The following is a 10,880-nucleotide window of genomic DNA, read 5'->3' as shown; positions in this document are numbered from 1 at the left end:
TTTAATTTTCTTTTCAAATCCTTTTCAAAATGATTTTCAATCATATCTCTCAATCACATCTTTTTCAAAATCAATTTCAAAATCTTTTCTAACTTCTTTTCTAACCTCTTATCTTTTTAAATTGATTTTCAAACCTTTTTCAATCAATCTTATCTTTTTGTTTCAATCATATCTTTTTCAAAACTACCTAACTAACTCTCTCCTTCTAATTTTTGAAAATCCCTTCCCTCTTTTTCAAAATTCTTTCTTTTTATTAACTAATTGTTTTGATTTTTAATTTAATTTGATTTCAATTTTAATTTTCGAAATTTAACTTTAAATTTTATTAATTTTCGAATTCTTTTCTTTCTCATCTCTTTCTATTTATTTATTCATCTACTAACACTTCTCTTCCACCCAAAACTCGAACACCATCTTCCTCTCTTTTTTCTCTTCTCCTTCTTCTATTCTTCTATTCTTATACTCACATACAGGAATCTCTATACTGTGACATAGAGGATTCCATATTTTCTTTTCTGTTTTCTTCTTTTTCATATGAGCAGGAACAAGGATAAGAACATTCTTGTTGAAGCTGATCCTGAACCTGAAAGGACTCTGAAGGAAGCTAAGGGAAGCCAAAGCACAACTCTCTGGAGAAAATCTGACAGAAATTTTTGAAAAAGAAGACAACATGGCCGAAAATAATAACAATGCAAGGAAGATGCTTGGTGACTTTACTTCACCTAATTCCAATTTACATGGAAGAAGCATCTCAATCCCTGCCATTGGAGTAAACAATTTTGAGCTGAAACCTCAATTAGTTTCTCTGATGCAACAGAATTGCAAGTTTCATGGACTTCCATCAGAAGATCCTTTTCAATTCTTAACTGAATTCTTGCAGATCTGTGACACTGTTAAGACCAATGAGGTTGATCCCGAGGTCTACAGGCTTATGCTTTTCCCATTTGCTGTAAGAGACAGAGCTAGAGTATGGTTGGACTCTCAACCTAAAGATAGCCTGAACTCTTGGGATAAGCTGGTCACGGCTTTCTTAGCCAAGTTTTTTCCTCCTCAAAAGCTTAGTAAGCTTAGAGTGGATGTTCAAACCTTTAGACAAAAGGAAGGTGAATCCATCTATGAAGCTTGGGAGAGATACAAGGAACTGACCAAAAAGTGTCCTTCTGACATGCTTTCAGAATGGACCATCCTGGATATATTCTATGATGGTCTGTCTGAGCTATCAAAGATGTCACTGGACCATTCTGCAGGTGGATCCATTCACCTAAAGAAAACGCCTGCAGAAGCTCAAGAACTCATTGACATGGTTGTAAATAACCAGTTCATATACACTTCTGAAAGGAATCTTGTGAATAATGGGACGCCTATGAGGAAGGGAGTTCTTGAAATTGATACTCTGAATGCTATATTGGCTCAGAATAAAATATTGACTCAGCAAGTCAATATGATTTCTCATAGTCTGAATGGAATGCAAGCTGCATCCAACAGTACTCAAGAGGCATCTTTTGAAGAAGAAGCTTATGATCCTGAGAACTCTGCAATAGCAGAGGTGAATTATATGGGTGAACCCTATGGAAACACCTATAATCCCTCATGGAGAAATCATCCAAATCTCTCATGGAAGGATCAACAAAAGCCTCAACAAGGCTTTAACAATGGTGGAAAAAATAGGTTTAGTAATAGCAAACCTTTTCCACCATCCACTCAGCAAAAGACAGAGAGTTCTGAGCAGAATCCATCTAGCTTGGCAAATATAGTCTCTGATCTATCTAAGGCCACTTTAAGTTTCATGAATGAAACAAGGTCCTCCATTAAAAATTTGGAGGCACAAGTGGGCCAGCTGAGTAAAAAGGTCACTAAAACCCCTCCTAGTACTCTCCCAAGCAATACAGAAGATAATCCAAAAAGAGAGTGCAAGGACATTGATTTAACCATCATGGCCGAACCTACAAGGGAGGGAGAGGACGTGAATCCCAGTGAGGAAGACTTCCTGGGACGTCCAGTGATCAACAAAGAGTTTCCCTTTGAGGAACCAAAGGAATCTGAGGCTCATCTAGAGACCATAGAGATTCCTTTGAACCTCCTTATGCCATTCATGAGCTCTGATGAGTATTCTTCTTCTGAAGAGAATGAGAATGTCACTGAAGAGCAAGTTGCCAAGTACCTTGGTGCAATCATGAAGCTGAATGCCAAATTATTTGGTAATGAGACTTGGGAAGATGAACCTCCCTTGCTCATCAATGAACTAAGTGATCTGGATCAACTGACATTGCCTCAGAAGAAACAGGATCCTGGAAAGTTCTTAATACCTTGTACCATAGGCACCATGACCTTTGAGAAGGCTCTATGTGACCTTGGGTCAGGGATAAACCTCATGCCACTCTCTGTAATGGAGAAACTGGGAATCTTTGAGGTACAAGCTGCTAGAATCTCATTAGAGATGGCAGACAACTCAAGAAAATAGGCTTATGGACAAGTAGAGGACGTACTAGTAAAGGTTGAAGGCCTTTACATCCCTGCTGATTTTATAATCCTAGACACTGGGAAGGATGAGGATGAATCCATCATCCATGGAAGACCCTTCCTAGCCACAGCAAGAGCTGTAATTGATGTGGACAGAGGAGAATTGATCCTTCAACTAAATGAGGACAATCTTGTGTTTAAAACTCAAGGATCTCCTTCTGTAACCATGGAGAGAAAGCATGAAAAGCTTCTTTCACTGCAGAGTCAACCAAAGCCTCCAACAATAAACTCTAAGTTTGGTGTTGGGAGGCCACAACCAAACTCTAAGTTTGGTGTTGAACCCCCACATCCAAACTCTAAGTTTGGTGTTGGGAAGTTCCAACCTTGCTCTGATTATCTGTGAGGCTCCATGAGAGCTCACTGTCAAGCTATTGACATTAAAGAAGCGCTTGTTGGGAGGTAACCCAATGTTATTTAATCATATCTATTTTATTTTCTCTTTGTTATTTCGTGTTTTATTAGGTTGATGATCATGTGAAGTCACAAAAACTACTGAAAAATTAAAAACAAAATGAAAAATAGCATTAAAAATAGCACACCCTGGAAGAGGAGCATACTGGCATTAAACGCCAGTAAGGAGCATCTGGTTGGTGTCTAACGCCAGAACAGAGCATGAAACTGGCGTTAAACGCCAGAAAGAAGCAGCAGTCTGGCGTCTAAACGCCAGGATTGCACCCAGAGGAAAGTTGGCGTTAAACGCCAGAAACAAGCTCCATTTGGGCGTTTAACGCCATAAACAAGCATGGAGCTGGCGTTTAACGCCAGAAACAAGCATGGAAGTGGCGTTAAATGCCAAAATTGCACAATAAGGGCGTTTTACACGCCTAATTGAGGCAGGGATGTTAAGTTCTTGGCCCCACTTGATCTGTGGGCCCCACAAGATCTCCTCAGGATCTGTGGACCCCACAGGATCCCCACCTAACCCTATTCTCTCCTCTTCACACCTTTTCACAACTCTCTACCCCAAATACCCTTCACCAATCAACTCATTCACTCTTCCCCATCACCTCTTCACCACTCACATCCATCCTCTCTTCCCCATAAACCCCACCTACCTTCAAATTCAAAATATTTTCCCTCCCAAACCCAACCCTAATGGCCGAAACTTAAACCCCTCCCCTCTTCTATATAAACCCCTCATTCCTTCCTCTATTTCACACGACACAACCCTCTCTTCTTCCACTTGGCCGAAACCTACCCTCTCTCCCTCTCCTCCATTTCTCTTCTTCTTCTACTTCTTTCTTTCTTCCTTTGCTCGGGGACGAGCAAATATTTTAAGTTTGGTGTGGTAAAAGCATAGCTTTTTTTTTTCCATAACCATTTATGGCACCTAAGGCCAGAGAAACCTCTAGAAAGAGGAAAGAGAAGGCAATTGCTTCCACCTCTGAGCCATGGAAGATGGAGAGATTCATCTCAAAGGTCCATCAAGACCACTTCTACGAAGTTGTGGCCAAGAAGAAAGTGATCCCTGAGGTTCCTTTCAAGCTCAAAAAGAATGAGTATCCAGAGATCCGACTTGAAATCCAAAGAAGAGGTTGGGAAGTTCTCACCAACCCCATTCAACAAGCCGGGATCCTAATGGTTTAAGAGTTCTATGCAAACGCATGGATCACTAGGAACCATAAAGAAAGTGTGAACCCGAATCCGAAGCATTGGCTTACCATGGTTCGGGGAAAATACTTAGATTTCAGTCCGGAAAATGTAAGGCTGGCGTTCAACTTGCCAATGATGGAAGAAAATGCACGCCCCTACACAAGAAGGGTCAACTTTGATCAAAGGTTGGACCAAGTCCTCATAGACATATGTGAGAAAGGAGCTCAATGGAAAATTGACTCAAGAGGCAAGCCGATTCAATTAAGAAGGCATGACCTCAAACCAGTGGCTAGGGGATGGCTAGAGTTCATTCAACGCTCAATCATTCCTACTAGTAACCGGTCTGAAGTTACTATAGACCAAGCCATCATGATCCATAGTATCATGATTGGAGAGGAGGTGGAAGTTCATGAGATTATACCTCAAGAACTCTACAAGGTGGCTGACAAGTCCTCCACTTGGGCAAGGTTAGCCTTTCCTCACCTCATATGCCACCTCTGTAATTTAGCTGGAATTGACATAGAGGGAGATATCCTCATTGAAGAGGATAAGCCCATCACTAAGAAAAGGATGGAGTAAACAAGAGATCATGGACCTCAACATGAGCATAAGGAGATTCCTCACCATGAAATCCCTGAGATGCCTCAAGGGATGCACTTCCCTCCAAAAAACTATTGGGAACAAATCAACACTTCCCTAGGAGAATTAAGTTCCAACATGGGACAACTAAGGGTGGAGCACCAAGAGCACTCCATCATCCTCTGTGAAATTAGAGAAGATCAAAGAGCTGTGAGGGAGGAGCAAGAAAAACAAGGAAGAGACATAGAGGAGCTCAAAAGCACCATTGGTTCTTCAAGAAGAGGAAGACGCCACCCTCACTAAGGTGGACTCATTCCTTAATCTCCTTGTCTAATTATTTGCTATTTTCGGTTTCCATGCTTCATGTTTAATTATGTTTGTGTCTTTACTATATGATCATTAGTGTCTAAGTGTCTATGCTTTAAAGTTATGAATATGAATCCATTACCTCTCTTAAATGAAAACTGTTCTAAAAACAAAAGAACAAGAAGTACATGGTTTCGAATTCATCCTTGAAACTAGTTTAATTATTTTAATGTGGTGACAATACTTTTTGTTTTCTGAATGAATGCTTGAACAGTGCATATGTCTTTTGAAGTTGATGTTTATGAATGTTAAATATGTTAGCTCTTGAAGAATAAGGAAAAAGGAGACATGTTATTTGATAATCTGAAAAATCATAAAAAATGATTCTTGAAGCAAGAAAAAGCAGTGAATACAAAAGCTTGCAGAAAAAAAAATAGCGAAAAAAAAAGAAAAAGAAAAAGCAATCAGAAAAAGCCAATAGCCCTTAAAACCAAAAGGCAAGGGTAATAAAAAGGATCCAAGGCTTTGAGCATCAGTAGATAGGAGGGCCTAAAGGAATAAAATCCTGGCCTAAGCGGCTAAACCAAGTTGTCCCTAACCATGTGCTTGTGGCGTGAAGGTGTCAAGTGAAAACTTGAGACTGAGCGGTTAAAGTCAAGATCCAAAGCAAAAACAGAGTGTGCTTAAGAACCCTGGTCACCTCTAATTAGGGACTTTAGCAAAGCTGAGTCACAATCTGAAAAGGTTCACCCAGTTATGTGTCTGTGGCATTTATGTATCTGGTGGTAATACTGGAAAACAAAGTTCTTAGGGCCCAAGCCAAGACTCATAAAGTAGCTGTGTTCAAGAATCAACATACTGAACTAGGAGAATCAATAACACTATCTGAACTCTGAGTTCCTATAGATGCCAATCATTCTGAACCTCAATGGATAAAGCGAGATGCCAAAACTATTCAAGAGGCAAAAAGCTACAAGTCACGCTCATCTGATTGGAGCTAAGTTTCATTGATATTTTGGAATTTATAGTATCTTCTTTTTATCCTATTTAATTTTTAGTTACTTGGGGACAAGCAACAATTTAAGTTTGGTGTTGTGATGAGCGGATAATTTATACGCTTTTTGGTATTATTTTTACATAGTTTTCAGTATAATTTAGTTAGTTTTTAGTATATTTTTATTAGTTTTTAAATAAAAATCACATTTCTGGACTTTACTATGAGTTTGTGTGTTTTTCTGTGATTTCAGGTATTTTCTGGCTGAAATTGAGGGACTTGAGCAAAAATCAGATTCAGAGGTTGAAGAAGGACTGCAGATGCTGTTGGATTCTGACCTTCCTGCACTCAAAGTGAAATTTCTCGAGCTAGAGAACTCCAAATGGTGCGGTTGCAATTGTGTTGGAAAATAGACATCCAGAGCTTTTCAGCAATATATAATAGTCCATACTTTGATTAAGGATAGATGATGTAAACTGGCATTGAACGCCAGTTCCATGCTGCATTCTGGAGTCAAACGCCAGAAACAGGTTGCAAAGTGGAGTTAAACGCCAGAAACAGGTTACAAACTGGCGTTCAACTCCAAGAAAGACCTCTACACGTGTAAAGCTCAATGCTCAGTCCAAGCACACACTAAGTGGGCCCCGGAAGTGGATTTCTGCATCATTTACTCATTTCTGTAAACCCTAGTAACTAGTTTAGTATAAATAGGACTTTTTACTATTGTATTTACATCTTTGATTAGTTTTATGCTATCTTAGACTTTTATAGGGGCTGGCCATTCGGCCATGCCTGGACCATTATCACTTATGTATTTTCAACGGTAGAGTTCCTACACTCCATAGATTAAGGTGTGGAGCTCTGCTGTTCCTCATGAATTAATACAAACTACTACTGTTTTTCTATTCAATACAAACTTATTCCGCTTCTAAGATATTCATTCGCACTTCAATGTGAATGAGATGGTCGTGACAATCATCATCATTCCCACTTATGAACGCGTGCCTGACAACCACTTCCGTTCTACCTTAGATTGAATGGGTATCTCTTGGATATCTAATACAGGGGACCGAGTCCGAGATATTAGAATCTTCGTGGTATAAGTTAGAACCCATGGATGGCCATTCCTGAGATCTGAAAAGTCTAAACCTTGTCTGTGGTATTCCGAGTAGGATCTGGGAAGGGATGGCTGTGACGAGCTTCAAACTCGTGAGTGCTGGGCATAGTGACAGACGCAAAAGGATCAATGGATCCTATTCCAGTATGATCGAGAACCGACAGATGAATAGTCGTGCCGTGACAGAGCATCTTAGACCATTTTTACTGAGAGGACAGAAAGTAGCCATTGACAACGGTGATGCCCTACATAAAGCTTGCCATGGAAAGGAGTAGGAATGATTGGATGAAGACAGCAGGAAAGCAGAGGTTCAGAGGAACGAAAGAAATCTCTATACGCTTATCTGAAATTCTCACCAATGAATTACATAGGTATCTCTATCCTTTTTAATTATCTTTTAGTACACTATAATCTCTTAATACATTTGAATCCGCCTGACTGAGATTTACAAGGTGACCATAGCTTGCTTCAAGCCGACAATCTCCGTGGGATCGACCCTTACTCACGTAAGGTTTATTACTTGGACGACCCAATGCACTTGCTGGTTAGTTGTGCGAAGTCGTGAACAGAATTAAGAACATGAACGTGCGTATAAAGTTTTCAGCGCCGTTACCAAGGAATGGAACCGTCACAATTTCTGTGCACCAGTGCATAATTGTTTTGGTTTGCCTAGTTGACTTTCTGTTAACTGTTAAATGTACTATTTGTTGTAATTGTTCTCTAGCTGTGTTTGCTTTGTGCTGCTTATTGTTTGTGTATGATTTCACAATTGAGACTTGAGACTTGGGTTTAATGGTGATTATGACTATGTGAATGAATGAGATCGGTGATAGTTCAGAGTATGTTAAAATTAGCAATTAACCCCGTATTGATTATTATTTGTGAATGAAATTACCGAATTGAATACTGAACCGAGTAATTGGATATTGGGAGTAAAGATGAGATTATATTGAAAATGATTAAGGTTAGAGGTAATTGATAACGCTGAGACTTTAGCAAATTTACCCTGTTGGGATTAGTTAAAACCCTAGGCTTGAACTTCCAAGAAGTTGGATATTTAGGATTGTCTAGTGGGTTCATGTCTCTTTATATAGTCTTTATTTAGAACTATTACCCTACTGGGAAGCTTCGGATTCTCACCCATTGTGGATTTTCTGTTTTTCAAATACAAGGCATGACACACCTCACTGAGTGTGCGGAATTCTGTTTGGCGAAATGTAGAAAACTCTTATGAACTTCATTTTTATTTATTTAGAGTTTTCTCCACTTTTGAAATCTTTTTTGTATATTCCTATTAAAAGTTTTTATTTGGAGAAACAGAAATATTCTGGTGTAATATTCTAGCCGACCTTTTCTTCACAGGTCGAGACTAGTAATTATTAATTATCTTATATCGAAACTTACGTACTTATATATATAAACCTGTTTTGCTTCTATATACGATGTTCACTTGCGTTAACATGATTCGAGTGTGATTAACAGCTGTTAATTGTTTAAAAATTTTCTTCAAGGATTTCTAGTTATATTGTTATTCTTCAAATATTATATGTGTATCTTTTTTTTAGGTGTTGTAATGTCTCACCACCTTTGATTTATAATTTAATCGTAAAGTTCTGTATGGTAGGGTGTTACAGGAAGCTTGAAGAATCAAGTCCAACATGCTTTTCTATGGTTGTTCTTCTCTAAAATTTTGTGATAGGTTTTATTATCATTGTAAAATAGTGAAAATAAGTATATGTATGATTATGTTCAATATAAATGCTAATGCTTAGAACTCAAATGTTATATGCAATCACATTTAAGAACGGATCCAAGTAGGGGCAAGCATAGGCCTTGCCCCCAACTTTTTTGAACAAAAGTAAATAATTTTAAGTATATAAAATTACTATATACTATATAATTTTATTTTTTATTTAAAAATAGAGTAAGTAATTGTCTTATATAAATAATTAAATTAATAAACTCAAAAACAAGTAATAATACTTTAATTGAGAAAAAATATTATTGCCAATCACTTTTTGATTAAATAAAAGTTCAAATCTTTTAAAATTTAAACTTTTTCTTTTCTTAATATTTTTTCTCTTAATTTTTACACCTATTATCATATAAAAATACTTTAATAGTTATAATAACTAAAATAATCTTTATATATTATAGTACATACATAAAAATAAATTATTTTAAATTTATTTATTTTTCTCATGATATAAAAATTGTAACATATTAAGTGAATTTATTTAAATGATTATACTTTTTATATTTTCTTCACGAATATATTTTAATACATATAACAAAATTATTAGAACAACTTAGTTAAATTATTTTTAGTATTTTTTATGATATGAAACATAAAAATATAACTTATTGTCATAATTATACTCAACAAAATAAATTAATTAAAAAATAGATAATTTTTATATTTTATCGAATCCAAAATAAAAAGTAAAATTTATAAGAATTAAGATAACTTTTTTATATAACAAGTATTTATTAGTATTTTTTAATTAAAAAAATATTCATCACGATTATATATATTACTAAATATATAATATTATATTTGATTATACAATATTTTAATTTTTGGCCCTTCTTCTACCGAATTTCTGTAAACTTTTCTGATCACATCTAATTGTAGTTTTGGAATCACAAGGCATATTTTATTAAATGTTACTATTTTAATTTTCTACATTTTAAAATTTACATCTTAGATTAGATATGTAGACTTGTTATTGATATTGTGTTTAATAAAATATTTTATTTTGTAGTAATTAATTTTAGTATATTTATATTATGTACAAATAATAATAATTATCTTAAAAAATAATGAGATTTTAGAAAAAAAAAAAGATAGATTGTTAGCCTTAATAAAATGAATATAGCATGATTAAAAAATGAGTTAAGATTTTGGCGGCAATATCAATAGCAACTAAAAGTAAATAATATTATAATCTTAAAATTACTTTTAGTAGCTATAATACCCTAACTTTTAGCACCTCATGATTGCACCAAAAGTCCAAGCATTACCTAGTTCTATTCCTTGGTATTTATACTATATTTATTTAATATTGAGCCTTCGCGAATACGAACTGAAACTTTAATTAAGAAAATGAAAAGCCTTTTCTTTTACCTAGTTTGTGGGCAGATTGGCGGCAAGCTGACGGCGCGGCGGAGCCCCTCTCCTTTTCTTCTTCTCCAATCTCCTATGCTCTCTCTCTCGGATCTCTCTTTGCTTCTGTTATTTTTGTTTTCCCTTTTTATCTTTATTTTTTATAATCCATCTCTGCATATGTGTGGTTTATGTGTGTGGGTGTGGGATAAAGGAAAAGGGGATGGCGGTGGTAAGTGAATAGCGGTGAGGCGGTGGAAATTAGGATTAGGATTAGTGAATTGGTATTTAGGGTTTAGAATTGGAAATTTAGAGTTTGAGTAGAATTTTAATTTAAGACCAAATTTAATCCAATATAATTAATTTGAAGAATACGATTTATTTTTCAAATTACAAATTATTTTTAATTAAATACTCTAATTTACAATTTAAGGGTAAATAAATAAATTTTTTTTGTTCATAAAATTAATTAAAACCTTCAATTATTCCATTTAAATTATATAGAACTTTCATTATTTTGGTTTACTAAAACTTTAAATTCTTAATATAAAAATACTCAATTATTTAGAAAAATTTATAAATTCTAATAGATTTTAATCTCAAAGTATCATAAAATTTAATTTAATTACTTTCAGAAAAATATTTTTTTTAATTAAAATTATCAA

The 10,880-nt window shown here is 35.6% G+C and overlaps 1 non-coding gene across 1 annotated transcript; it reads right to left on the bottom strand.

The window, feature by feature from the left end:
- Positions 1–1,063: 1,063 nt before the first annotated feature.
- On the bottom strand, positions 1,064–1,171 carry LOC148546125 (small nucleolar RNA R71). The gene has a single exon (XR_015901313.1). It is a non-coding gene; the product is annotated as a small nucleolar RNA R71 (small nucleolar RNA).
- Positions 1,172–10,880: the final 9,709 nt, after the last annotated feature.

This window comes from Arachis ipaensis, chromosome B9 (genome assembly GCF_059453495.1).
Source record: "Arachis ipaensis isolate K30076 ecotype BB chromosome B9, ASM5945349v1, whole genome shotgun sequence".
Lineage (NCBI taxonomy): Eukaryota > Viridiplantae > Streptophyta > Magnoliopsida > Fabales > Fabaceae > Arachis > Arachis ipaensis.
This window is presented reverse-complemented; position numbering and strand designations above follow the sequence as displayed.